Source organism: Macaca mulatta, chromosome 18, assembly GCF_049350105.2.
Source record: "Macaca mulatta isolate MMU2019108-1 chromosome 18, T2T-MMU8v2.0, whole genome shotgun sequence".
Taxonomy (NCBI): domain Eukaryota; kingdom Metazoa; phylum Chordata; class Mammalia; order Primates; family Cercopithecidae; genus Macaca; species Macaca mulatta.
In genome coordinates this window covers 83,401,458-83,426,872 of record NC_133423.1, presented here as the reverse complement: position 1 = coordinate 83,426,872, position 25,415 = coordinate 83,401,458, and the positions used below count along the sequence as shown (strand labels likewise).

At 44.7% G+C, this 25,415-nt stretch overlaps 1 protein-coding gene across 1 annotated transcript in view; it reads left to right on the top strand.

The window, feature by feature from the left end:
- LOC114673711 (uncharacterized) overlaps positions 1 to 25,415 on the top strand; it is a 55,371-nt gene that overhangs the window by 27,976 nt on the left and 1,980 nt on the right. Inside the window, exons 4-5 of the mRNA XM_077975405.1 lie at positions 681 to 869; positions 7,745 to 7,990. The gene's annotated coding sequence lies outside the window, so the exon portion shown is untranslated. The remainder of the gene's footprint in view (positions 1 to 680; positions 870 to 7,744; positions 7,991 to 25,415) is intronic.

Genomic DNA, 25,415 nt, shown 5'->3' with positions numbered 1-25,415 from the left:
CTTAACATATGAATAATTTTAGTATAGAGAATATTTTACAAATATACACCCATCAACTAGATTCATGAATTATTACTTTCCCATATTTGCTGTATCTGTTTTTATAAACTACTGTGAAAATAAATTCCATACATCACATATATACTCCTAAATACTTCAGTGTGCGGCTCTAAAAAAATACAAAAAATTCTACATAACCACAATACTATTATAAGATCTAACAAGATCAAAAGTTCCTTAATACCATCTAACACCCAATCTATGTTAAAATTTCTTCAGTTGTTCCCAAAATATCTTTTATAACTGGTTTGTTAAAACTGGGATCCAAATAAGGACCACACATCGCATTTGGGTGTTCCGTCTCTTAGGCATCTTTTAGTCTTCCCATCACCTTCATGAAATATCATTGACTTATTGAAGAGACTTATTGTTGTGAACTGAATTGTATCTTCCCAAAATTCATGTCTTGAAGCCCTAACCTCTCATTGTGACTGGATTTGGAGATAGGGCCTTTAGGGAGGTATATGGTTAATACTGAGTATCAACTTGATTGGATTGAAGGATACAAAATATTAATCCTGGGTGTGTCTGTGAGGGTGTTGCCAAAAGAGATTGGCATTTGAGTCAGTGGGCTGGGGAAGGCAGATCCACCCTTAATCTGGTGAGCACCATCTAATCAGCTTCCAGCAGGCAGAAAAACGTGAAAATGAGACACTGGCCTAGCCTCCCAGCCTACATCGTTCTCCTGTGCTGGATGCTTCCTCCCCTCGAACATTGGACTCCAAGTTCTTCAGTTTGGGGACTCGGACTGGCTCTCCTTGCTCCTCAGCTTGCAGACAGCTATTGTGGGACCTTGTGATCGTGATCGTGTGAGTTAATACTTAACAAACTCCCCTATATATATATAGAAATGTGTACATAGCGGCAACATCCCCTGCCCGACCCTGAGGCAGCAGTGATGGCTCCCCTGAAGCAGTCGCCAGGCAGGATCATGTTGATTCTCCTTGGGAGCCACCCCCAACACCCCTGTTCGCTTCTAGACCTGTAAAGTCCCGGTGGGCCCCTGGAGCTGAGGCTGAGTGTGGCCCATGAGGAGGTGCACTACAGGCTCGAAAAGAACCGTTTGAGTTCTCTAATTTGTATCAACAAAAATCTGGAGAACAGACGTGGGAATGGATATTAAGGGCATGGGATAATGGTCGAAGGAACATAGAGCTAGATCCGGCTGAATTTATTGATTTGGGCCTACTAAGTAGGGACTCTGCTTTTAATGTTGCAGCTCAAGGAGTTAAAAATGTTCTAATAGTTTATTTACTTGCTTGGCTGAAATATGGATGAAAAGATGGCGCACTGTGAACGAGCTGGAAGTGCCTGATCTCCCTTGGGTTAATGTAGAGGAAGGATCCAAAGGCTGAGGGAGAGTGGGATGCTGGAGTGGATTAGTCGCTTTAGACCTCTCCCTTGGGTTAATGTAGAGGAAGGGATCAAAGGCTGAGGGAGAGTGGAGTGGTGGAGTGGATTAGTCACTTTAGACCTACTCGTTCCAGCTGGGAGGATCCAGAACATACAATACCCTTGACCAATGCCTTGCAAAATAGATTTGTGAAGGCAGCACCTGCATCTTTGAAGAGCCCTGTAATTGCTCTTCTCTGTATATCAGGTCTAGCGGTGGGAACTGTGGTTACTCAACTACAGAATTTAAATACAATGAGAATAATTGGATCCTGAGGTGGCAGGGGCCAGGTGGCAGCACCCAGCCATCAGAGGCAAGGTGGGCGTAGCTGCCATAATGGGCAGCAGAGGCAAAGCGGCAGTCAGAATAGTCTCACTTGTGTAGAGCTCTGGCACTGGTTAATCACACTCGTATAGAGCTCTGGCACTGGTTAATCACACTCGTATAGAGCTCTGGCATTGGTTAATCACACTCGTATAGAGCTCTGGCATTGGTTAATCACACTCGTATAGAGCTCTGGCATTGGTTAATCACACTCGTATAGAGCTCTGGCATTGGTTAATCACACTCGTATAGAGCTCTGGCATTGGTTAATCACACTCGTATAGAGCTCTGGCATTGGTTAATCACACTCGTGTAGAGCTCTGGCATTGGTTAATCTCACTCGTGTAGAGCTCTGGCATTGGTTAATCATACTCGTGTAGAGCTCTGGCATTGGTTAATCACACTCGTATAGAGCTCTGGCATTGGTTAATCTCACTCATATAGAGCTCTGGCATTGGTTAATTACGGTGTTCCTAGAAGTGAAACTGATAGGAAGCCTACGCATTCCTACTTAATTTATACAAACAGAAACCTTCTAGGTCGAATGGACAAAGGACTAATTTGAATTATAAAAACAGAGAATCATGGCCTCTCAATCAATTCTGAGATTTGAGCCAGTTTAAAGACCCAGAACCCTTTGAATGAAGGGGAGGCTGGGTCCCCTTGAGGAAGAACCCCACTACATTACAGACAGTGAATCTTTCCCCCATCCTTCCCTAAGGAGACCTCTGGCTTTCATCAGGGTAACTGTGCATTGGGGAAAGGGAAATGATCAGACATTTCAGGGACTACTGGCATGGCTCCGAGCCGACGGTGGATCCAGGGAACCTAAAATGTCATCGTGGTCCTCCAGTTAAGTAGGGGCTTATGGAGGTCAGGTAATTAATGGAGTTTTAGCTCAGGGCCGACTTATAGTGGGTCCAGTGGGTCCCCAGCCTCATCCTGTGGTCTTTTCCCCAATGCCAGAATGCAGAATTGGCACAGACATACTCAGCGGCTGGCAGAACCCCCATGCTGGCTCCCTGACTAGTAGGGTGAGGGCTACTATGGTGGGGAAGGCCAAACGGAAGCCATTAGAGCTGCCTCTACCTAGAAAACTAGTCAATCAAAAACAACATCAAATCCCTGGAGGGACTGCGGAGATTAGTGCCGCCATCAAGGACCTGAAAGATGCAGAGGTGGTGATTCCCACCACATTCCGGTTCAACTCTCCCATTTGGCCTGTGCAGAAGACAGGTGGATCGTGGAGAATGACAGTGGATTATCTTAAGCCTAACCAAGTGGTGACTCCAATTGCAGCTGCCATACCAGATATGGTTTAATTGATTGAACAAATTAACCCATCTCCTGGTATCTGGTATGCAGCCCTTGACTTGGCAAAATGCCTTTGTCTCCATTCCTGTCCATTAGCCCACCAGAAGCAATTTGCTTTCAGCTGGCAAGGCCAGCAATATACCTTTCCTGTCCTACCTCAGGGATGTATCAACTCTCTGGCTTTGTGTCATAATCTTATTTGGAGAGAACTTGATCGCTTTTCGCTTCTGCAAGATATCACACTGGTCCGTTACTCTGATGACATTATGCTGATTGGATCCAGTGAGCAAGGAGTAGCAAACACACTGGACTTACTGGTGAGGCATTTGCATGCCAGGGGACGGGAAATAAATCCAACTAAAATTCAGAGACCTTCTGCCTCAGTCAGATTTCTAGGGGTCTAGTAGTGTGGGACTTGTCAAGTTATTCCTTCAAAGTTGAAGGATAAGTTGCTGCATTTGGCCCCTCCTACAACCAAGAAAGAGGCACAACGCCTAGTGGGCCTATTTAGATTTTGGAGGCAATGCATTCCTCATTTGGGTGTGTTACTCCAGTCCATTTATCGAGTGACCCGAAAGGCTGCCATTTTGAGTTGGGTCCAGAACAGGAGAAGGCTCTGCAACAGGTCCAGGCTGCTGTGCAAGCTGCTCTGACACTTGAGCCACATGACCCAGCAGGTCCAATGGTGCTTGAGGCGTCTGTGGCAGATAGGGGTGCTGTTTGGAGCCTTTGGCAGGCCCCCATAGGTGAATCACAGCAAAGGCCTCTAGGATTTTGGAGCAAGGCTCTGACATCTTATGCAGATAACTACTCCCCTTTGGAGAGACAGCTCTTGACCTGTTACTGGAGTTTGGTGGAAACTGAACATTTGATTATCGGTCATCAAGTCACCATGGGACCTGAACTGCCTGTCATGAACTGGGTGCTTTCTGACCCATCTAGCCATAAAGTGGGTCATGCAGAGCAGCATCCATCATCAAATGGAAGTGGTATGTACATGACTGGGCTCGAGCAGGTCCTGAAGGCACAAGTAAGTTACATGAGGAAGTGGCTCAAATGCCGATGGTCTGCACTCCTGCCACCTGCCTTCTCTCCTCTCCCCAGCCTGCACCGAGGCCTCATGGGGAGTTCCCTGTGATCAGTTGACAGAGGAAGAGAAGACAAGGCCTGGTTCACAGACGGTTCTGCACGATATGCAGGCACCATGTGAAAATGGACAGCTGCAGCCCTCCAGCCCCTTTCTAGGACATCCCTGAAGGACAGCGGTGAAGGGAAATCTTCCCAGTGGGCAGAACTCCGAGCTGTGCCCCTGGCTGTGCATGTTGCATGGAAGGGGAAATGGCCAGATGTGTGAGTATGTACTGATTCACGGGCTGTAGCCAATGGTTTGGCTGGATGGTCAGGGACTTGGAAGAAGCGTGATTGGAAAATTGGTGACAAAGAAATCTGGGGAAGAGCTATGCGGATAGACCTCTCTGAGTGGTCAAAAACTGTGAAGATATTTGTATCCCATGTGAGTGCTCACCACTGGGTGACCTCAGCGGAGGAGGAATTTTTTTTTTTTTTTTTGAGACGGAGTCTCGCTCTGTCACCCAGGCTGGAGCACAGCGGCACGATGTCGGTTCCCTGCAAGCTCCACCTCCTGGGTTCACACCATTCTCCTACCTCAGCCTCCTGAGTAGCAGGGACTGCAGACACCCACCACCATGCCCGGCTAACTTTTTTCATTTTTTAGTAGAGACAGGGTTTCACCACATTAGCCAGGATGGTCTCAATCTCTTGACCTTGTGATCCACCCACCTTGGCCTCCCAAAGTGCTGGGATTACAGGCGTGAGCCACCGCACCCAGCCAGCAGAGGAGGATTTTAATAATCAAGTGGGCCAGGCGTGGTGGCTTACGCCTGGCATCCCAGCACTTTGGGAGGCCGAGGCAAGTGGGTCATCTGAGATCAGGAGTTCGAGACCAGCCTGACCAACATGGTGAAAACCTGACTCTAGTAAAAATACAAAAATTAGCCAGGTGTGGTGGTGCATGCCTGTAATCCCAGCTACTTTCGAGGCTGAGGCAGGAGAATTGTTTGAACCTGGGAGGTGGTGATCCCTTAGCAAACTTGGCAGTGAGCCAAGGTTGCCATTGCACTCCAGCCTGGGTGGTAAGAGCAATACTTCATCTCAATAATAATCAAGTGGATAGGATGACCCGTTCTGTGGACACCACTCAGCCTCTTTCCCCAACCACACCTGTCATCGCCCAATGGGCCCATGAACAAAGGGGCCATGGTGGCAGGGATGGAGGTTAAACATGGGCTAGCAACGTGGACTTCCACACACCAAGACTGACCTGGCTATGGCCGCTGCTGAGTGCCCCACTTGCCAGCAGCAGAGACCAATACTGAGCCTTCGATATGGCACCATCCTCGGGGGTGACCAGCCAGCTACCTGGTGGCAGGTTGATTATATTGGGTCTCTTCATCATGGAAAGGGCAGGAGCACTAACCACTGGAGAGGGTCCAGGCCCTGAGGGCATCATTAGAACCGCAGATCCAGTTGTGTCTGAAGCTAAATTGCATCCCTGTAGTGTTATTGGTCAGTTTTTCTTGTGTTATCTTAAGTCATTTGGAGATCAACTGTCATTTGCAACCAAGGAGTCAGCTGACTGTATACAAGGCTATACCATGCTGTACCATACATACATGTGTGCACGCATGCGCACACACACAGTTACAGCGCAGCACACTGGAGGAGTGTGACGGTAGCTTCTGGAGTTTGGAGTCAGCCGTGCTTCACCCATGCGTGTTGCATGTATTCGCCCCCAGTCTGAAGACCCCTCTGTGTGCACTTGCTGGTGGTCTCTGGCCGCTGGCGCTGGAGCAGTGTGGGTGGATCCCGGTCTGCGCTCCGGGAGCACAGCCTTGTCCACACGCTCCCGAGGGTGGGCCAAGCACATTCTCTCAGGGCAGAGCAAAGGCGCCATCCCGGGCTTTGCTTCTTCCAGCGCAAGCTGCTGCAAGGTGGGCGAACCATTTTCAGTTATTTATCCTAACTGGGCGCCCATGGCACTGGCACCCCCCTGTCCCCCGGGCACATCTGGGTGAGTGTGGGCTCTCATTCTCTTCTCCAGCCACCCACCATGCAGGCAGCAGGAAGCACCGCCGAGGTGGGAGGCCCAAGGCCAGCACTGACTCGGAAAGAGGACGAAGGACCCAAGTAGAGACAGAGGGAGAATCCCCGGGAGCAGCTGAGGTGCACAGGTCTCTGTCCCGTGCCCAACGTGACACCTCCTCCACCTGGTGCCAAGTCTAAGTCCTTTGTCGTGAGACCTTTCCCTGAACTCCCAAGCCCAAGGCTTAGTGTTTTACTCCCAATTCCCAGCTCCAGATCCGCCTGAACTAAGCCATAACTCGACTTACATCCACTGTTGGTATCACGTGTTTTCCTGAGACTCAGAAGGTAAAGAAGACGGACGGTTCCGGGAACCAGGAGGATGACAGGCAGATGTGGACACTGCAGCCGCCGGGGCCACTTTGTCTCTTCACGATTTCGCACGGGCATGGCCTTGAATGTGGGTTAAACTGACACAGTCTCAGGGATTTCATGTGTCGTCTGCAGAAGCTTCAGCTGTGCCTGACTCAGGGTGTCGGACTGATCACGGCACTGCTCTGTTGACCTTGGCATCTGACATCATTCTTTGTCCTCTTGGCTCCAGCAGGCTTCCAAATGAATATTTTTAACTTCTTTAAAAAAATAAATACAAATAATAAAAAAAAATTAAACAAAAAAATACCCAACCTTGTTGGTTGGTGCTTTGGTTGTGTTCAGCTTGTGTGTTCAAGTTCAGAGCGGTGTCTAGTGAGTGGCGTTCACAACAGATGGCCCCCGTGGCTGCCCTCCCTCAAGCAAAGCCCCGGGTTCCCAGAGCAGGCTGTTGACTCTGCCAAGACACCTGTGCCTTTTGCGGTTTCTCCTCTGTGGCATTTGAGGGCGCAGTCACTGAAAAAGCAACCCCTGGGGGAACGGTTCTTAAACATGTCTGTTCACATTCACTGCCTCTTGGAAAAGAAGAGCTTCTCTGGATCTCCACTGTCTTGACCACATCCGAGTCCTTGCCACGGCCTTGGGATGGCTGTGCAAAGTCACGAGCTTGTCTGACAGCCAGCGATGTTGTTTATCATGATAGAGATTTGAGTGAGTCTGGGCACGGTGGCTCACGCCTGTAATCCCAGCACTTTGGGAGGCCGAGACGGGCGGATCACTTGAGGCCAGGAGTTCGAGACCAGCCTGGCCAACATGGCGAAACCCTATCTCTACTAAAAATACAAAAAATTAGCCAGGTGTGGTAGTGGGTGCCTATAATCCCAGCTACTTGGGAGGCCGAGGCAGGACAATCACCTGAACCCGGGAGGTGGAGGCTGCAGTGAGCCGAGATAACACCAATGCATTCCAGTCTAGGTGACCGAGCGCAACTCTGTCTCAAAAAACAAAAACAAAAACCCCAAAAAACAAAAAACAAAAAACTGATGTCTGGTAGATAGAATGACAAGCGTTCATGTTTATTTATCTTTTCGAAGAGTAGGGGACGAGGTCTGGTAGATCTATTTAGAAGCTGTGTATGAATGCGTCTCCTTAATGGTTTCTCTTCCATTTCGTCAACAGAAGAACTTTTTCTGAGAGCCTGTCATGTCCATGGAAAGCAGCTGAATTAAATCCTGGAGGTGACTGTCCCCCTAGGAGATGACGTGGATGGGGAAATAGTCCATATGCAGCTCAGAGACCCTTGAAGCGGCATCCGAGGAGGCGTGGTCACGGGGCAGGCGACCGACACCAGTGAGTCCAGAAGGCCAGCGTGTGCGCCGCTGCATGTCTCCAGAAACTTCAGGAAACAGACACCATGCCCGAGAGGTGAGAGTGATTCCAAGGGTGCAGAAACAGGAGCAAGGGCTGGGGCTGGAAGGGAGGGTGGAAGCCAGGAGAGCCAGGCCTGCCGGGGGAGCTTAGGCAAACAGCTGATCCCAGTGGAGCTTGGAGGGGAGGCTGGGTGCAGACACAAAGGCTGATGGACAAACTAAAGGAAGCATCAGAGATTGTTGAGCAAGAAAGTGACCAAAAAAAGAAAAACAGTCTGGCGATGGTGACTATCCCAGACGAATCTGCTTTTTCCAGGTTACTTTTCAACACGGTAGGCAGAGTCCTTTTTTTTGATAAATAAATATTATATATATTTATGGTACATAACATGTTTTAAAATATGTATTCATTGTTGAATTATGAAATCAAGCTAATAACATATGCACAGCCTCACATACTTACCATTTTTGTGTGGTGAGAACACTTCAACACTACTCTTAGCAATTTTCTTTCTTTTTGGCTTTTTTTGGTTTTGTTTTTTGAGACAGAGTCTCACTCTTGTCACCCAGGTTGGAGTACAGTGGTGCATTCTTGGCTCACTGCAATCTCCGCCTCTTGGGATCAAGCGATTCTCCTGCCTCAGCCTCCCGAGTAGTTGGGATTACAGGCGCCCCTCACCATGCCTGGCTAATTTTTCTCTATTTTTAGTAGAGATGGGGTTTTACCATGTTGGCCAGGCTAGTCTCAAACTCCTGACCTCAGGTGATCCACCTGCCTCAGCCTCCCAAAGTGCTGGGATTACAGGCGTGAGCCACCGCGCCCAACCTACTCTTAGCAATTTTCAATTATACTATCTACTGTTATTAGCTACGGCCACCAGAGCACACTTTCCCCATCCTTGTTTATCACCTGTCTAAAATGTAAGCTCCCGGGAGGGCAGGGGCCTGACGTGCCCAGAACCATGTCTGTCATGTCGTAGGTGCTGAGTCAACATGTGCTGAATAATGGCTCTCTTCACACTTCTCTCAAGACCAAAAAATGTTAAAAATGCCAAATACTGAAAAGGGAGATACTGAAAAGTAAGAGTGAGTTTCTCTCTATTGAAACTCATCTGCCTGAATTTATCTATTTTTTAAAAAGTCCTGACAGTGGGAAGGGTGGTCTGGCTGGGGAGATCCTGGCCACAGCTGCACCAGGAGGAGTCACTTTGCAGTTGAAGGGAAGTGGGAAACCATCCTGGGGTGGGAGTGAAAGTTCCCTGGGGTGCTGGAAGAAACCGCGGTGCTGGCCTCTGTTCAGGAACCACGAATTATTTTTTCCCCAAATAAAAGCTCCGTGAAGAATGGCCACTCAGCATGTTGAATTTAGTTTCAAACGCTGGTCATTCAGCACAGAACAAAACAGCCTTCAAAGATGCCTACCTACTGGAAACTCAGTGTATCATCTTAAATTTATTTACTGATTTTTTATTTTTTTTTGTTTTTTGAGAGGGTCTCACTGTTTTGCCCAGTCTGGAGTGCAGTGGCGCAATCTCAGCTCACTGCAGCTAGGACCTCCTGGGCTCAAGCGATCTGCCCACCTCGGCCTCCTGAGTATCTGGGACTACCAGTGCACCACCACCCCTGACTGATTTTTGTATTTTTTGTAGAGATGGGGTCTTGCTATGTTGCCCAGGCTGGTCTCAAACTCCTGGGCTCAAGCGATCTGCCCACCTCGGCCTCCCGCGGTCCCGGGATTACAGGTGTGCTCTACCGCACTTGACCTCCTCTTACATTTAAACTCTGAGGCAGTGTGTGTGTGCACATTTATATTGTGTGACATGTGCCACTGTCACTGACTTCATTTGTTTTTGAGACAGAGTTTCGCTCCATTGCCCAGGCTGGAGTGCAGTGGCACTGTCTTGGCTCACTGTAACGTCCACCTCCCAGGTTCAAACAATTCTCCTGCCTCAGCCTCCCAAGTAGCTGGGATTACAGGTGCCTGCCACCATACCAGGCTAATTTTAGTATCTTTAGTAGAGACTGGGTTTCACCATGTTGGCCAGGCTGGTCTCAAACCCCTGACCTCAGTTGATTCACAGCTTCTCCCTTCCCACCACACATAGGAATGCCGGGTGTGTCCTGTAAAGTAACAATCTTCCCAGTGGTTTTGTTTTTTTTTTTTTTTTTGAGACGGAGTCCCACTCTGTCGCCCAGGCTGGAGTGCAGTGGCGCCATCTTGGCTCACTGCACTCTCCACCCCCTGGGTTCCCGCCATTCTCCTGCCTCAGCCTCCCGAGTAGCTGGGACTACAGGCTTGAGCCACCTCGCCCGGCTAATTTTTCGTATTTTTAGTAGAGATGTGGTTTCACCGTGTTAGCAAGGATGGTTTCAAACTCCTGGCCTCAAGCAGTCTGCCCACCTCGGCCTCCCAAAGTGCTGGGCGTGAGCCACCCCACCCAGCCCAATCTTCCCAGTATTAAGTGGGAAATGGTCTTGTGCACTTCAAATGCATAGCACAAGTTTTATAAGAAATTAAAGCAATGACAGTCTGACTGAGGATGACACTTTATACATTGAAAAATCCCACATTATGAAGCAAGTGACCACATTCAGGCGTGCAATGCAGGGCCCAGCCCCTAGTGTCTGCTGGCGGCCCTGGGTCTCTCTCCACCTGCCCTCACCCTGTGTCTGCCCAGTGACTGCCCTGCAGGGACCAGGTTTGCAGGCTCCGTCGCCCTCTTATTTCCAGGCAGCTCTAGCCTTCGAGGTCCCCCACGGGAGACCAGAGGGGAGCCAGGGCCAGGAGACAATTCCGATAAGAGATGATGGTGGCTTGGACCAGGCGACAATGACAATGATGAGACAGGGTCATATTCAGGAGATGCTTGGAAGTGGCATCAGGCTCAGGTGATTCTCCCACCTCAGCCTCCCAGGTAGCTGGGACTACAGTTGTCCACCACCACACTTTGTGAATATTTTGTATTTTTTGTAGAGACAGGATCTCGTCATGTTGCCCAGGCTGGCCTTGAACTCCTGGGCTCAAATGACCCTCCTACCTTGGGCTCTCAAAGTGCTGGAATTACAGATGTGAGCCATCACACCCAGCCTAATGCCTTGCTTACAATATCCTTGTAAGGATATTGTAAGGATATTGTAAGTTACACACACATTTCAAAAAGCAATGACCGGTCTCAGGCTGTCTGCTTCAGAAGGATGAATCTATTTTAGAAACAGCCATGGCTGACAGAGGCTCCTAAGGCCAGGTTTCTTAGGCCCCCATTTTGAGCTCCACTCTTCATTAACTCTTAATACAATTTTAATAAATACACTTGGCTATTTTGGTTTTCTACATAGCAGATTATATGTGACAAACTAAGAGGTGGGGGACTCAGGAGGGGAGGGGAGCTGGGAGAATATGGGGCATGAATGGCCAAGTGGGCAGGGCCTGGTGCTACATGCAAAACGACAGTTGGAGAGCAGCAGTCTGGTCATCGTCATTCATGTATTCATCAAATATTCATTAAGTAAGTGATACATACAGGCACTGTGCAAACACAGCTGGCCAGTTAGGGAGAGAAAAACTGATCGAAGAGCACACACACGATCCCCATAGGGATTAAAATACAACACAGTCAACAATGCCAAAACATAGGTTTCAATATCCCCTACTTTAGAAGCTGAATCTCAGGAGAGAGATTTCCTTCCAGTGGTTAAAAATTAAAAGTGTTGGCATTTAAATGAGTGTCAGTTATTTGGAAAGTTCTCCTAACTAGGATATTTCATTGCCTAACTACACCATTTCAGGGTATTTTAGTTAATATGCAAATTGCTAACAGCTGTGAGAACAAACTCACCACTGCATTATCACAATAGACCCGGTTTTGCTGAGCTCTCTAATTAAGAACTGCTGTGGAATTAAAAAAAAAAAGATTATATATACATATATAAAATTTACATAAAATATTGTTGAAAATACTTATATTCACATAATTTATTATGTTGGAAAAACAAATATTTTCAGAGCATCTAAATACAGAGCATCTCCATTCAAAGAAACTTTAAAAAAATTGTCGGCTGGGCGCGGTGGCTCACGCCTGTAATCATAGCACTTCAGGGGGGATCAAGGTGGGTGGATCACCTGAGGTCAGGAGTTCGAGACCAGCCTGGCCAACATGGTGAAACCCCGTCTCTACTAAAAATACAAAAATTAGCCAGATGTGGTGGTGGGCGCCTGTAATCCCAGCTACTTGGGAGGCGGAGGCAGGAGAATCATTCGAACCTGGGAAGTGGAGGTTGCGGTGAGCTGAGATGGTGCCACTGCACTCCAGCCTGGGCAACAAAAGCAAAACTCCATCTCAGAAAAAAATGCTCGTTTTGTTTGTTTCAGTATGGTTTTAATCTGTTTAGAATTTTAAATTGAATTACTGCCAGATAAATTAAGCTTCGTCTTTACCTCTTATTTCCTTTTATCTGATTTACCTTTTCTCAAAGGAAAAAGAAAATTATATTTCTGCCATCAGTCATGATTTTTCCCTGTGACTATATCCTTTAAAAACCATGTCATCTCAAGGTCAAAGAAAACAAAAACAAACCAGTTAAAAAGTGGAAGAGGGAATGTAAGATGTAAAAATGTTATTTAGGTTAGAAACTGCTCAGCAGAGCTAACTTTATAATTTGATACACCATTCTGCATTGTGGAAATGACATACAAGATGCTTAGACTTTCATAAAGAAAAAAGAAATAGAACTTACACATCAAAAGAGAAAACAGTCAAACAGTTCCTTCTACTGGAAGGTTTAATAGGAAGCCGGACATACCATCTTCTTTCACACTGTGAATGCACAGAAAAGTCGGACAGCATTTGGCAATCTGGAAACGGGCACTCAGGAGGAGGGCACAGGGCGGGAAGGACCGGCTAGGAAGCAGTTTATAGTGGGACTGTATTCATCACTTATATAATTAAATAATTTTCAAAAGCAACACACACAATTCTATATAATTTTGGTTTTGAATGCATACATATGCATTTGTATATGTATTTTCAAACGTTTGGGTAGTATCACACCAGAAGGTTAACAGTTTTTAACTCTGGCTGTAAGGATTATGGGTGATATTTGTATTCTTTTTATATTGAACTATATTTTCTGAATATCTTATAATAAGCATGCATGCATCTCTCTCCCTCTCTCTCTCTCTCCCTCTCTCTCTCTCTCCCCCATCTCTCTCTCTCTCTCCCCCATCTCTATCTCTCTGTCTCTCTATCTCTCTCTCTCTCTCTCTCTCTGTCTCTCTTTTTGAGCCAGAGTCTTGCTATAACCTTGAACGCCTGGGCTCAAGCAGTCCTCCCATCTCTGCCTCCCGAGTAGCTAAGGATTATAGGCGTGCATGACCATGTCCAGCTACTTTTTAATTTTATTTTACTTTTTGTAGAAATGGGTCTCACCATGTTTCCCAGGCTGGTCTAGAACTCCTGGTCTCAAGCAATCCTCCCACCTTGGTCTTCCAAAGTACTGGGATTACAGGTGTGAGCCACCACACCAACCTCAGGCTTATAATTAGAAATTGATACTATTTATCCAGAAAAAGTGTTAAAAGTCTGGTAAAAAATTAGAACATAAAAGTATTTTCTTTCTATGAAAAGAATCTTGTTTCAATTATTGCTAACATACTCATTATCTGCTTTTCACAGTTACTTAGATAAGAGTTTATTCCCTAAGAAACAAATATTGCAGACCAGGCACAGTGGCTCACACCTGTAATCCCAGCACTTTGGGAGGCCCAGGCAGGCAGATCATTTGAGATCAGGAGTTCGAGACCAGCCTGGCCAACATGGCAAAACTCCGTCTCTACTAAAAATACAAAAATTAGCTGGGAGTGGTGGAGGGCGCCTGTAATCCCAGCTACTTACTCGGGAGGCTGAGTCATGAGAATCACTTAAACCCAGGGGACGGAGGTTGCAGTGAGCCGAGATCACGCCACTGCACTCCAGCTTGGGCAACAGAGTGAAACTGTGTCTCAAAAAAAAAAAAAAAAAAAAGGAAAAGAAACATATATTACAAAGATGAAAATTTGATTACTCAAAATCTGCCAAACGGAATTACTGAGATAACTAATGAAATCATATGTAGGAAGTTCCCAATTTATTTGTGGATTGTGTGTTTCTATTATGTGGTTATTTAGAACTTGAAACATCATGCCGTAGGCATAATGCTTTAAATGTGCTTCTTAAGTTGTGCTTCTCAAAAGTCTATCTTACCCAAATTTAGCTAAACTAGTGTGTTATTACAATAAAAGTAGTAAATAATATTTGCAATGAATAATAGTGAATAATATTTCCTTAATAGTGGCATAACTCAAATTCATTGGAGCCCCTTGGCCTGTGCTGAAATAAAGTTCCTCAAACCCCATTTCTACAGTGTGGGGAAGCCCACGCTGCTAGATTTCTGTGAATTCCCAGGCACACATTCTCTCACAGACTCAATATCAAAGAATGTACTCACATTAACACGTTAATGAGGAATGTGGGTTTGACTCAAGCTTCTTTAGGGGAAGGGAAGCAGGGCTTGTATTACTCAACTCAAAGATCCATCGTAGCTGGGCACTGTGGCTCACGCCTGAAATCCCAACACTTTGGGAGGCCGAGGCAGGCAGATCATTTGAGGTTAGGAGTTCGAGACCAGCCTGGCCAACATGGTGAAATCTGTCTCTACTAAAAATACAAAAATTAACCAGATGTGGTGGTGGGCGCCTGTAATCCCAGCTACGCAGGAGGCTGAGGCAGGAGAATTGCTTGAACGTGGGAGGCAGAGGCTGCAGTGAGCCAAGATTGTGCCATTGCACTGCAGCCTGGGCAACAGAGCAAGACTGTCTCAAATAATAATAATAATAATAAAAATAATAAAAAATATCCATTGTAGATTTTAAACTTTTGTGCACCAAATGATACTATCAAGAAAGTAAAAAGACAAGTCACAGAATGGGAGAAATACTTGAAAATTATATATCTGATAAGATTCTATTATCCAGAAGGTAAAAATAATTCTTACAACTTAAAAATAAAAAGATAAATAACCCAATTAAAAAATGGGCATAGGGCCAGGTACAGTGGCTCACGCCTGTGATCCCAACACTTTGGGAGGCTGAGGCAGGCTGGTCACGAGGTCGGGAGATCGAGACCATTCTGGCTAACATGGTGAAACCCCGTCTCTACTGAAAATACAAAAAAATTAGCCGGGCATGGTGGCGGGCACCTGTAGTCCCAGCTACTCGGGAGGCTGAGGCAGGAGAATGGCATTAACCCAGGAGGCGGAGTTTGCAATGAGCTAAGATCGTGCCACTGCACTCCACCCTGGGCGACAGAGCGAAATTCCATCTCAAAAAAAAATGGGCATAGGATCTGAATAGACATTTCTCCAAAGAAGATATACAAATGGCCAATAAGCACATCAAAAGATGCTCAACATTCTTAGTCTTTACAAAGAAAATGCAAATCAAAATTACACTTCCCACCACAAAGAGATGCCACATCCCAGCAGGATGGCATGGCAAGGTAGGGGAGATTAGAGCCCTCAGCTGTTGCTGGTGATAATGTCAAACGGTGCCGCCACTGTAGAAAAAGAGTTTGGCAGGTTTTCAAAAAGGGAAGCGTAGGGTGATCATGTGGTCCATCAATTCCACTCCTGCCAGTGTAGCTGTGGTGATTAATTTTGTGTCAACGTGTAACCACCAGATGTTTGGTGAAACATGTTTCTGGCTGGCTGTGCGGGTGCTTCTGGATGAGACTCATGTTTGAATCAGTACACAAAGTAAAACGGGTTGGCTTCCCCACAGCCAGCGGGCCTCATTCAACCCACTGAAGGCCTGCAAAGAACAAAAAAGGTGATGGCGAAGCCCTGTAGCCCCCTTGCAGGAGGGTCCCTTGAGCCCAGGAGTTCGAGGCTGCAGTGAGCTATGATTACCCCAGCCTGGGTGACAGAGTGAGACCCTGTCTCAAAAAGACAAAACAACAACAACAAAAAAAAAAACAAAACAAAAAAGAAAAATAAGATTCAGACTCAGACTGGAACTTACAGCACTGGCTCTCCTGGTTTTCAGCCCATGGACTTGGACTAGAACTTACAGCACTGGCTCTCCTGAGACTCCAGTTTGCTGACTGAAGATCTCAGACTTCTCAGCCTCCATAATCACACAAGCCAATTCCTGATAGTAAATTGTGTGTGTGTGTACTGTATAGATGTGTATACACACACACCTATATGTATGTGTGTATATACACAGTGTGTGTGTGCATCCTATAAGTCCTTTTTTTGTTCTCCAGAGAACCCAGCCTAATACAGCATCTAAGACAAATGAAACCATATGTTCACACACGAACTTAGAAGTGTTCATAGCAGCCTTATTCATAATAGCTAAAAAGTAGGAACAACTCAAATGTCCATCAACTGAAGAATGGATCAACAAATTATGGTGTATCCATAAATGGAATGTTCTTTGGCAGGAAAGAGGAATAAAGTGCTGACATGTGCTACAACATGGATGGAAGTTGAAAATACGCTCAATGAAAGAAGCCAGCCACAAAAAACCACAGATTCCACAACTTCACATATTCCACAACCTCTTTTCTATGGATTGCTCAGAATAAGCAAATACATAGTGTGTCAGAGAGCAGATTTGTTGTTGGCAGGGGTTGGGGAGGGGAGAAGAGTTTTATAACAGCTTATAAAGTTTACCAGCTAGGCCAGGTGCAGTGGCTCATGCCTGTAATCCCAGCACTTTGGGAGGCCAAGCCCAGCAGATCACTTGAGGTCAGAAGTTTGAGACCAGCCTGGCCAACATGGTGAAACCCCGTCTCTACTAAAAATACAAAAATTAGCCGGACGTGGTGGTGCAGGCCTGTAATCCTAGCTACTCGGGAGGCTGAGGCAGGAGAATCACTTGAACCCAGGAGGTGGAGGTTGCAGTGAGCCGAGATCGCGCCACTGCACTCCAGACTGGGCAACAGAGCGAGACTCCATCTCAAAATAAATAAATACATAAAGTTTACCAGGTGAATGAGTAAAGGAGGTTTTTTTCTTTTTCTTTTTTGGAGATAAAAAATATAAAATTGATTGTGGTAATGGTTGCACAACTCTGAATGTACTAAAAAAAACCCACTGAGTTATGTATTTAAAAATGATAAATTTATGGTATGCAAATTGTAAAATTAAAAAGAGAAAAAGTACACAGTTTAGACCCCAAATCATCCCCTTTCTCTTCTTAGAAATGCAGGAAGATGGACACAGGGCTGGGGAAGTACAATGAAAGGCCAAATGGATGGTCTGTTCTCTGTGGATCAGCTCCCCATGAACACTCTTACTCCTGAGGACTCATCCAACAATAATAAGAGAATGCTCTTGTTTTTGAAGAATTTTCTGAAAGCCATCCTGAAAAATTAAGTAGAGTACGCTGAAGATAGTCAGACTTTGCTTTTAAGAATTGCATATTCTGGAAGAGGCTCTTCAGTCCAATCTTTAGTTCTCTCCACAGAGTAAATGAAGTAAACTGCCGAAGGCCTGGAGCCCGAGCTGTTCCCACATGGGCTCCAGCACAGAGTCTCACAGGGTTGCCTCAACTAAATCTCTGCTTACTGTTTCTTCTGTCTTTCTCCTAAAAATGGAATGCAGGCCGTCTATTCTAGGGAAATAAAGGATTCTGGTTACGTGAATCCAGGAGCTTTTTTTTGAGACAGAGTGTTGCTCCGTCTCCCAGGCTGGAGTGCAATGGCGCCATCTCAGCTCACTGCAATCTCCGCCACCCAGGTTCAAGCAATTCTTCTGCCTCAGCCTCCTGAGTAGCTGCGATGACAGGTGCCCGCCACCACTCCCAGCTAATTTTTGTATTTTTAGTAGGGACGGGATTTCACCGTGTTGGCCAGTCTGGTCTTGAACTCCTGACCTCAGGTGATCCACCCACCTCGGCCTCCCAAAATGCTGGGATTCTAGGTGTGAGCCACCATGCCCAGCCGATAACTGACCTTTTATTTGACACTAACATCTAAGAAACAGCTTGTGTCCTCTTTAACCTCACTCATCCTCATGTATCTACTGGGCAGTTGGGTGCTTTTATTCTCTAAAATATGCACTCAGGGCCAGGCGCAGTGGCTCACACCTGTAATCCCAGCACTTTGGGAGGCCGAGGTGGGCAGATTGCCTGAGGCCAGGAGTTTGAGACCAGCCTGGCCAACATGGCGAAACCCTGTCTCTACTAAAAATACAAACTTAGCCAGGCGTGGTGGTATGCGCCTATAATCCCAACTACTCAGGAGGCTAAGGCAAGAGAATCACTTGAACCTGGGAGGCAGAGGCTGCAGGGAGCTGAGATTTTGCCATTGCACTCCAGCCTGGGCGACAGAGTGAGACCCTATCTCAGGAAGAAAAAAATATATATATATGCATTCAGGACAATTGAAATGAATATATTGTATAATAAGCCTGGGACCAACAGGAATGGTTTCCTGCCTCAGCCTCCTGAGTAGCTGGGATTATAGGTGCCTGCCACCGTGTCCAGCTAATTTTTGTACTTTTAGTAGAAGTGGGGTTTTGCCATGTTGGCCAGGCTGGTCTTGAACTCCTGACCTCGGGTGATCCGCCTGCCTCAGCCTCCCAAAGTGCTGGGATTACAGGCGTGAGCCACCCCACCCAGCCCATTAAAAAATTTTTTTTTAATTTTTATGGATACATAGTAGATATCCTACGATACGAGAATACAATGTATAATAATATCAGGGTAAACGAGGTATGGAGGTATCATTTGAACATTTAAAAAATTTATTGTTGCTGTTGTTATTGAGTTGTAGGGGTTCTTCATATATTCTGGATGTTAGCCCTTTATCAGATAAATGATTTTCAAGTATTTTCTCCCATTCTGTAGGTTTCCTTTTCACTGTGTTGTTTTCTTTGCTGTGCAGAAGTTTTTGACGTAGTCCCATTTGTCTATTTTATATTTTGTTACCTGTGCCTTTGGTGTCATAGCCAAGAAATCGTTGCCCTTCTCCTAATGTTATGAAGTTTCTCCCCTATGTTTTCTTTTAGTTTCATAGTTTCAGGTCTTAGGTTTAGGTCTTTAATTCATTTTGAATTAATATTTGTATATGGTGTAAAATAAGGGCCCATTTTCATTCTTTCCTACATGGATATGCAATTTTCCTGGCACCATTTGTTGAAGAGCTATCCTTTCTTCGTTGTGTAGTCTTGGCATCTTTGTTGAAGATCTTTGACAGTAAACATGAGGGTTTATTTCTGGGCTCTGTATTTTGTCCACTGGTCTGTATGTCTGTCTTTATGCCAATTCCATGAGACCAAGAGATGGTCTCAATCTCTTGACCTCATGATCTGCCTGCCTTGGACTCCCAAAGTGCTGGGATTACAGGCGTGAGCCACCATGCCCAGCTTATTTTATTCTCTTCTATGCTATTGTAAATGGGATGTTCTTTATTTATTTATTGGATTGTTCACTGTTTACGGAAACACAACTGATTACAGCTTTGTAATATGCCTTGTATTTTGTTCTGGGCTCTGTATTTTGTTCCACTGGTCTATATGTCTGTCTTTATGCCAGTACCATATTGTTTCAATTACTCTAATTTTGTAATATGCTTTGAAATCAGGAAGTGTGAGGTCTTCAGTTTTGTTCTTTTTCAAGGTTGTTATTTGGGGTCCTTTTAGATTCAATATGAATTTAGGATTTTTTTTTTCTGTGTCTGCAAAAAAATGCCATTGAGATTTTGATACAGGTTGCATTGAATCTGTAGACTGCTTTGGGTAGTATGGACATCTTACCAATACTAAGTCTTCCAGTCCATGAACATGGGATGTATTTCCATTTATTTGTGTCTTCTTTAATCTCTCTCAGCAATGTCTTACCATTTTCCTTATATAACTCTTTTGCCTCCTTGGTTTAGTTTATTACTATTTTATTCTCTCTCTCTCTTTTTTTTTTTAGATGGAGTCTCACTCTGTCGCCAGGCAGAGTGCAGTGGCGCGATCTCGGACATGGCAATCTCCACCTCCCGGGTTCAAGTGGTTCTTTGCCTCAGCCTCCCAAATAGCTGGGACTACAGGCACGCACCACCACGCCCAACTAATTTTTGTATTTTTAGTAGAGACGGGTTTTCACCATGTTAGCCAGGATGGTCTCAATCTCTTGACCTCATGATCTGCCTGCCTTGGACTCCCAAAGTGCTGGGATTACAGGCGTGAGCCACCATGCCCAGCTTATTTTATTCTCTTCTATGCTATTGTAAATGGGATGTTCTTTATTTATTTATTGGATTGTTCACTGTTTACGGAAACACAACTGATGCTGGAATGTTGATTTTGTATCCTGCAATTTTGCTGAATTCATTTATTAGTTTTAACATTTTGTGGAATTTTGAGAGTTTCTTAACATATGAGTTCATGTTCTCTGCTAACAGGTAACATTTTACTTCTTTTCCAGTCTGGATGGCTTTTTATTTCTTTTTCTTGCATATTTTTTCTGGCTAGGACTTAAGAACTATGTTGAATAAAAGTGGTAAGAGTGGGCTTCCTTGCCTCATTTCTGATCTTGCAAGAAAAGCATTCAGTTTTTCACCATTGAGTATGACTTTAGCTGTGTGAATTTCATATATAACCTTGACTACCTAGATTGAAGTGATTTCCTTGGAGTCCTAGTTCGTTGAGTGTTTTGCATTGAAAGGGAGTTGAGTTTTGTCAAGTGCTTGTTCTGCATCAATTGACGTAATCGTATGATTTTTGTCCTTTTTCTGTTAATGTGTTGTAGTACATTTATTCATTTTCATATGTTGAACCATCCTCACATCCAGGGATGGATTCCTTTTGGTCAGGGTGTATGATCCTGTTAATGTGCTGTTGAATTTGGGTTGCTAGTACAGGCACACCTCATTTTATTGCCCCTCACTTCATTGTGTTTCACAGCTATTGTGCTTTTTCACAAATTGAAGGTTTGTGGCAACCCTGTGTCAAGCAAGTTCTATTGCACCATTTTTTCAACACCATGTACTTACTTTGGGTCTCTGTGTCACATCTTGGTAATTCTCAAGATAGTTCAAACTTTTTCATTATTATTATATGTTATGGTAATCTGCGATCAGTGATCTTTGATGTTACTTATTGTAATTGGTTTAGAGCACCACAGTTTGCACCCACATAAGATAAAGAACTTAACTGATAAATGTATGTGTTCTGACTGCACCACCAAGCAGCCATTTGTTCTCCCTTTTCTTTCCCTCTCCTTGGGCCTCCCTATTTCCTGAGATATAGCAATATTGAAATGAGGCCTATTAATAACCCTACAGTGGCCTTTATGTGTTCAAGTGAAAGGAAGAGTCACAAGTCTCTCACTTTGAATCAAAAGCTAGAAATGATTAAGCTTAGTGAGGAAGGCATTCAAAAGCTCAGATAGGCTCAAAACTAAGCCTCTTGTATCAAACAGCTAGCCAAGTTGTCAATGCAAAAGAAAACGTTTTTGAAGGAAATTAAAAGTGCTACTCTAGGCCGGGCGTGGTGGCGCATGCCTGTAATCCCAGCACTTTGGGAGGCCCAGGTGGGAGGATCACCTGAGGTCAGGATTTCAAGACCAGCCTGGCTAAAATGGTCGAACCCCTTCTCTACTAAAAATACAAAAAAATTAGCCGGGCCTGGTGGTGCATGCCTGCAGTCCCAGCTACTCAGGAGGCTGAGGTAGGAGAATCGATTGAACCCGGGAGGTGGAGGTTGCCATGAGCCAAGGTTGTGCCATTGCACTCCAGCCTGGGCAACAAAGCAAGACTCTGTCTCAAAAAAAAAAAAAAAAAAAAAGTGCTCCTCCAGTGAACGCAAATGATAGAGAGCAAAATAGCCTCACTGCTGATACGGAGAGTTTAGTGGCCTGAATAGAAGAGCAAACCATCCACAGTGTTCTCTGAAGCTAACGCCTACCCCAGAGCAAGGCTGTACCTCTTCTTCAATTCTGAGAGAGGTGAGGAAGCTGAAGAAGAAAAGCTGGAAGCTAGCAGAGGTAGGTTCATGAGATTTAAGGAAAAAAAGCTGTTTTCATACCGTAAACATGCAGGTAAAGCAGCAACTACTGATACAGAAGCTGCAGCAAGTTATCCGGAAGATCCAGCTAATTGGTGAAGGTGGCTACACTAAACAAGATTTTCAATGTAGATGAACCATTATTCTACTGGAAGAAGATGCCATCTAGGACTTTCGTAGCTAGAAAGCAGAAGTCAATGCCTAGCTTCAAAGCTTCAAAGGACAGGCTGGCTTACTTGTTAGGGGCTAAAGCAGCTGGTGACTTTAAGCTGAAGCCAATATTTACCATTCCAAAAATTCCAGGGCCCTTAGAATTATGCTAAATCTACTCTTCCGGTACTCTATCCATGGAACATCAAAGCCTGAATGGTAGCACATTTGTGGACAGCATAGCTCACGGAATATTTTAATCCCACTGTTGAGACCTACCGCTCAGAAAAAAAGATTCCTTTCAAAATCCTACCAGTCATTGACAATACACCTGGTCCCAAGAGCTCTGATGGAAATGTACAAGGAGATTAATGTTGTTTTCATGCCTATTAATATAACATCCATTCTGCAGCCCAGGGATCAAGGAGTAATTTCACCTTTCAAGTCTTATTTCAGACATATATTTCCTAAGGCTATAGCTGCCATAAACAGTGATTCCTCTGATGGATCTGAGCAAAGTAAATTGAAAACTTTCTGAAAAGGATTCCCCATTCTAGATGACACTAAGTATATTTTGATTCATGGGAGGAGGTCAAAATATCAACATTAAGATAAGTCAATTCCAACCTTCATGGATGACTTTGAGCAGTTCAAGACTTCGGTGAAAGAAGTAACTGGAAGATGTGATGGAAATAGCAGAAGAATTAATTTAGAAGTGGACCCTAAAGATGTGAATAAGTTGCTGCAATCTCATGATAAAACTTGAAGAGATCAGGAGTGGCTTCTTATGGATGAGCAAAGAAGGTGGTTTCTTGAGATGGAATCTACTCCTGGTGAAGATGCTGTGTACATTGTTGAAATGACAACAAAGGATTTGGAATATCCCATAAACTTAGTGGACAGAGCAGCAGCAGGGTTGCAGAGGATTGACTTCAATTTTGAAAGAATATAGGTATTTCCTTTGTGGTTATCAGTGAGACATCTTCTACTTGTAACAATCTATTTTAAGCTGATAACAACTTAACCTCAATCATATACAAAAACCACTTTTACAACTCTACTTTAAATTATTGATGTAGGGCCAGGTGCAGTGGCTCATGCCTGTAACCCCAGCACATCTGAAGGCCAAGGTGGGAGGATGGCTTGAGCTCAGGAGTTCAAAACCAGCCCAGGCAACATAGCAAGACTCATCTTAAAAAATTATTTTTAAATTTTTTATTTCAATAGTTTTTGGGGTACAGGTGGTTTTCGGTTACATAGTAAGTTCTTCAGTGGTGATTTCTGAGATTTTAGTGCACCCATCACCCGAGCAGTGTACGTTATAACCAACATGTGGTATTTTATTCCTCACTCGCCTCTAAACCTCCCTGGCTAAGTCCTCAAAGTCCATTATATCTTTTTTTTTTGCCTGAGACAGAGTCTTGTTTTGTTGCCTAGACTGGAGTGCAGTGGTGCAATCTTGGCTTACTGCAACCTCCACCTCCTGGGTTCAAGTGATTCTTGTGCCTCACCCTCCCTAGCAGGTGGGACTACCAGCATATGCTGCCACATCCAGCTAATTTATATATAAATATATATATATACGTGTGTGTGTGTGTGTGTGTGTGTGTGTGTGTGTGTGTGTATATATATATATTTTTTTTTTTTTTTGTAGAGATGGGGTTTCACCATGTTGGCCCCGAACTCCTGGCCTCAAGCGATTCACCCATCTTGACATCCAAAAGTGCTGGGATTACAGGTGTGAGCCACCGTGCCCGGCCTGCTAAAGTCCATCATACCATTCTTATGCCTTTGAGCCCTCATAGCTTAGCTCCCACTTACAAGTGAGAGGCACAATGTTTGCTTTTCCATTTCTGAGTTACTTTGCTTAGAATAATGGCCTCCGGCTCCATCCAAGTTGCTGCAAAAGACATTATTTCATTCCTTTTTTATGGCTGAAGAGTAGTACTCCATGATGAATATACCACATTTTCTTTATCCACTCGGTTGATGGTCACTTGGGTTGGTTCTGTATCTTTGCAACTGTGAATTGTGCTACTATAAACGTGTGTACATGTGTCTTTTTCATATAATGACTTATTTTCCTTTGGGTAGATACCCAGTAGTGGGATTGCTGGATCAGATGGTGTTCTACTTTTTGTTCTTTAAGTAATCTCCGCACTGTTTCCCCTAGTGGTTGTACTAATTTACATTCCCACCAGCAGTGCAGAAGTGTTCCTTTTTCACCACTCCATGCCAACATCTATTGTTTTTTTTTTACTTTTTAATTATGATCATTCTTGCAGGAGTAAGGTGTTCTCAATGCGGTTTTAATGAACATTTCCCTCATGATTAGTGATGTTGAGCATTTTTTCGTGTTTGTTGGCTGCTTGTATATCTTCTTTTGAGAATTGTCTATTTATGTTCTTTGCCACTTTGTGATGGGATTATTTTTTCTACCTCATTTGAGTTCCTTATAAATTCTGGATATTATTCCTCTGTCACATGCATCGTTGCGAATTTCTCTCACTTTGTGGGTTGTCTGCTTACTCTGCTGGTTGTTTTGCTGTGCAAAAGCTAAAAGTTATTGATGTCCCAAGTTACACCTTTACATAGTGTGTATCCATTAAGATATTTTAACATATTTTTACAGTTATAGTTTTTGTTTTGATTTTTAGAGATGGGGCTTCACTTTGTTGCTCAGGCTGGTCTTAAACTCCTGGCTTCAAGTTATCTTCCCCAGGTGTTGGGATGACATGTGTGGGTCACCGTGCCTGGCCAGTTACAGTTATTTTTATGCTTTGTCTTGTAAATTCTGTACCAGAATTAAAAGTGCACTACCATTATAGTCCTGAAGGATTCTGCATTTGTCTGTATTTACTTTGCCAGTGAGCTTCATGTTTTCTTTTTCTTTTTGAGACAGCCTCGCTCTGTTGCCTGGGCTAGAGTGCAGTGACATGATCTCGGCTCACTGCAGCCTCTGCCTTCTGGGTTCGAGTAATTCTGCCTCAGCCTCCCGAATAGCTGGGATTACAGGTGCGCGCCACCACGCCTGGCTAATTTGTGTGTGTGTGTGTGTGTTTTTAGTAGAGATGGGGTTTCACCATATTGGTGAGGCTGGTCTTGAACTCCTGACCTCAGGTGATCCTCCCGCCTCAGCCTCCCAAAGTGCTGGGACTACAGGTGTGAGTCACTGCACTCGGCCACTCCCAATCTTTGCATACTGGCTTTGTACCGGGGAGACCTTCACCAACTAGCCCAGGTAGAGATTCTGGAACCTCTTAAATGTTTTTCCAAGTTCAACTTTTTAGTAC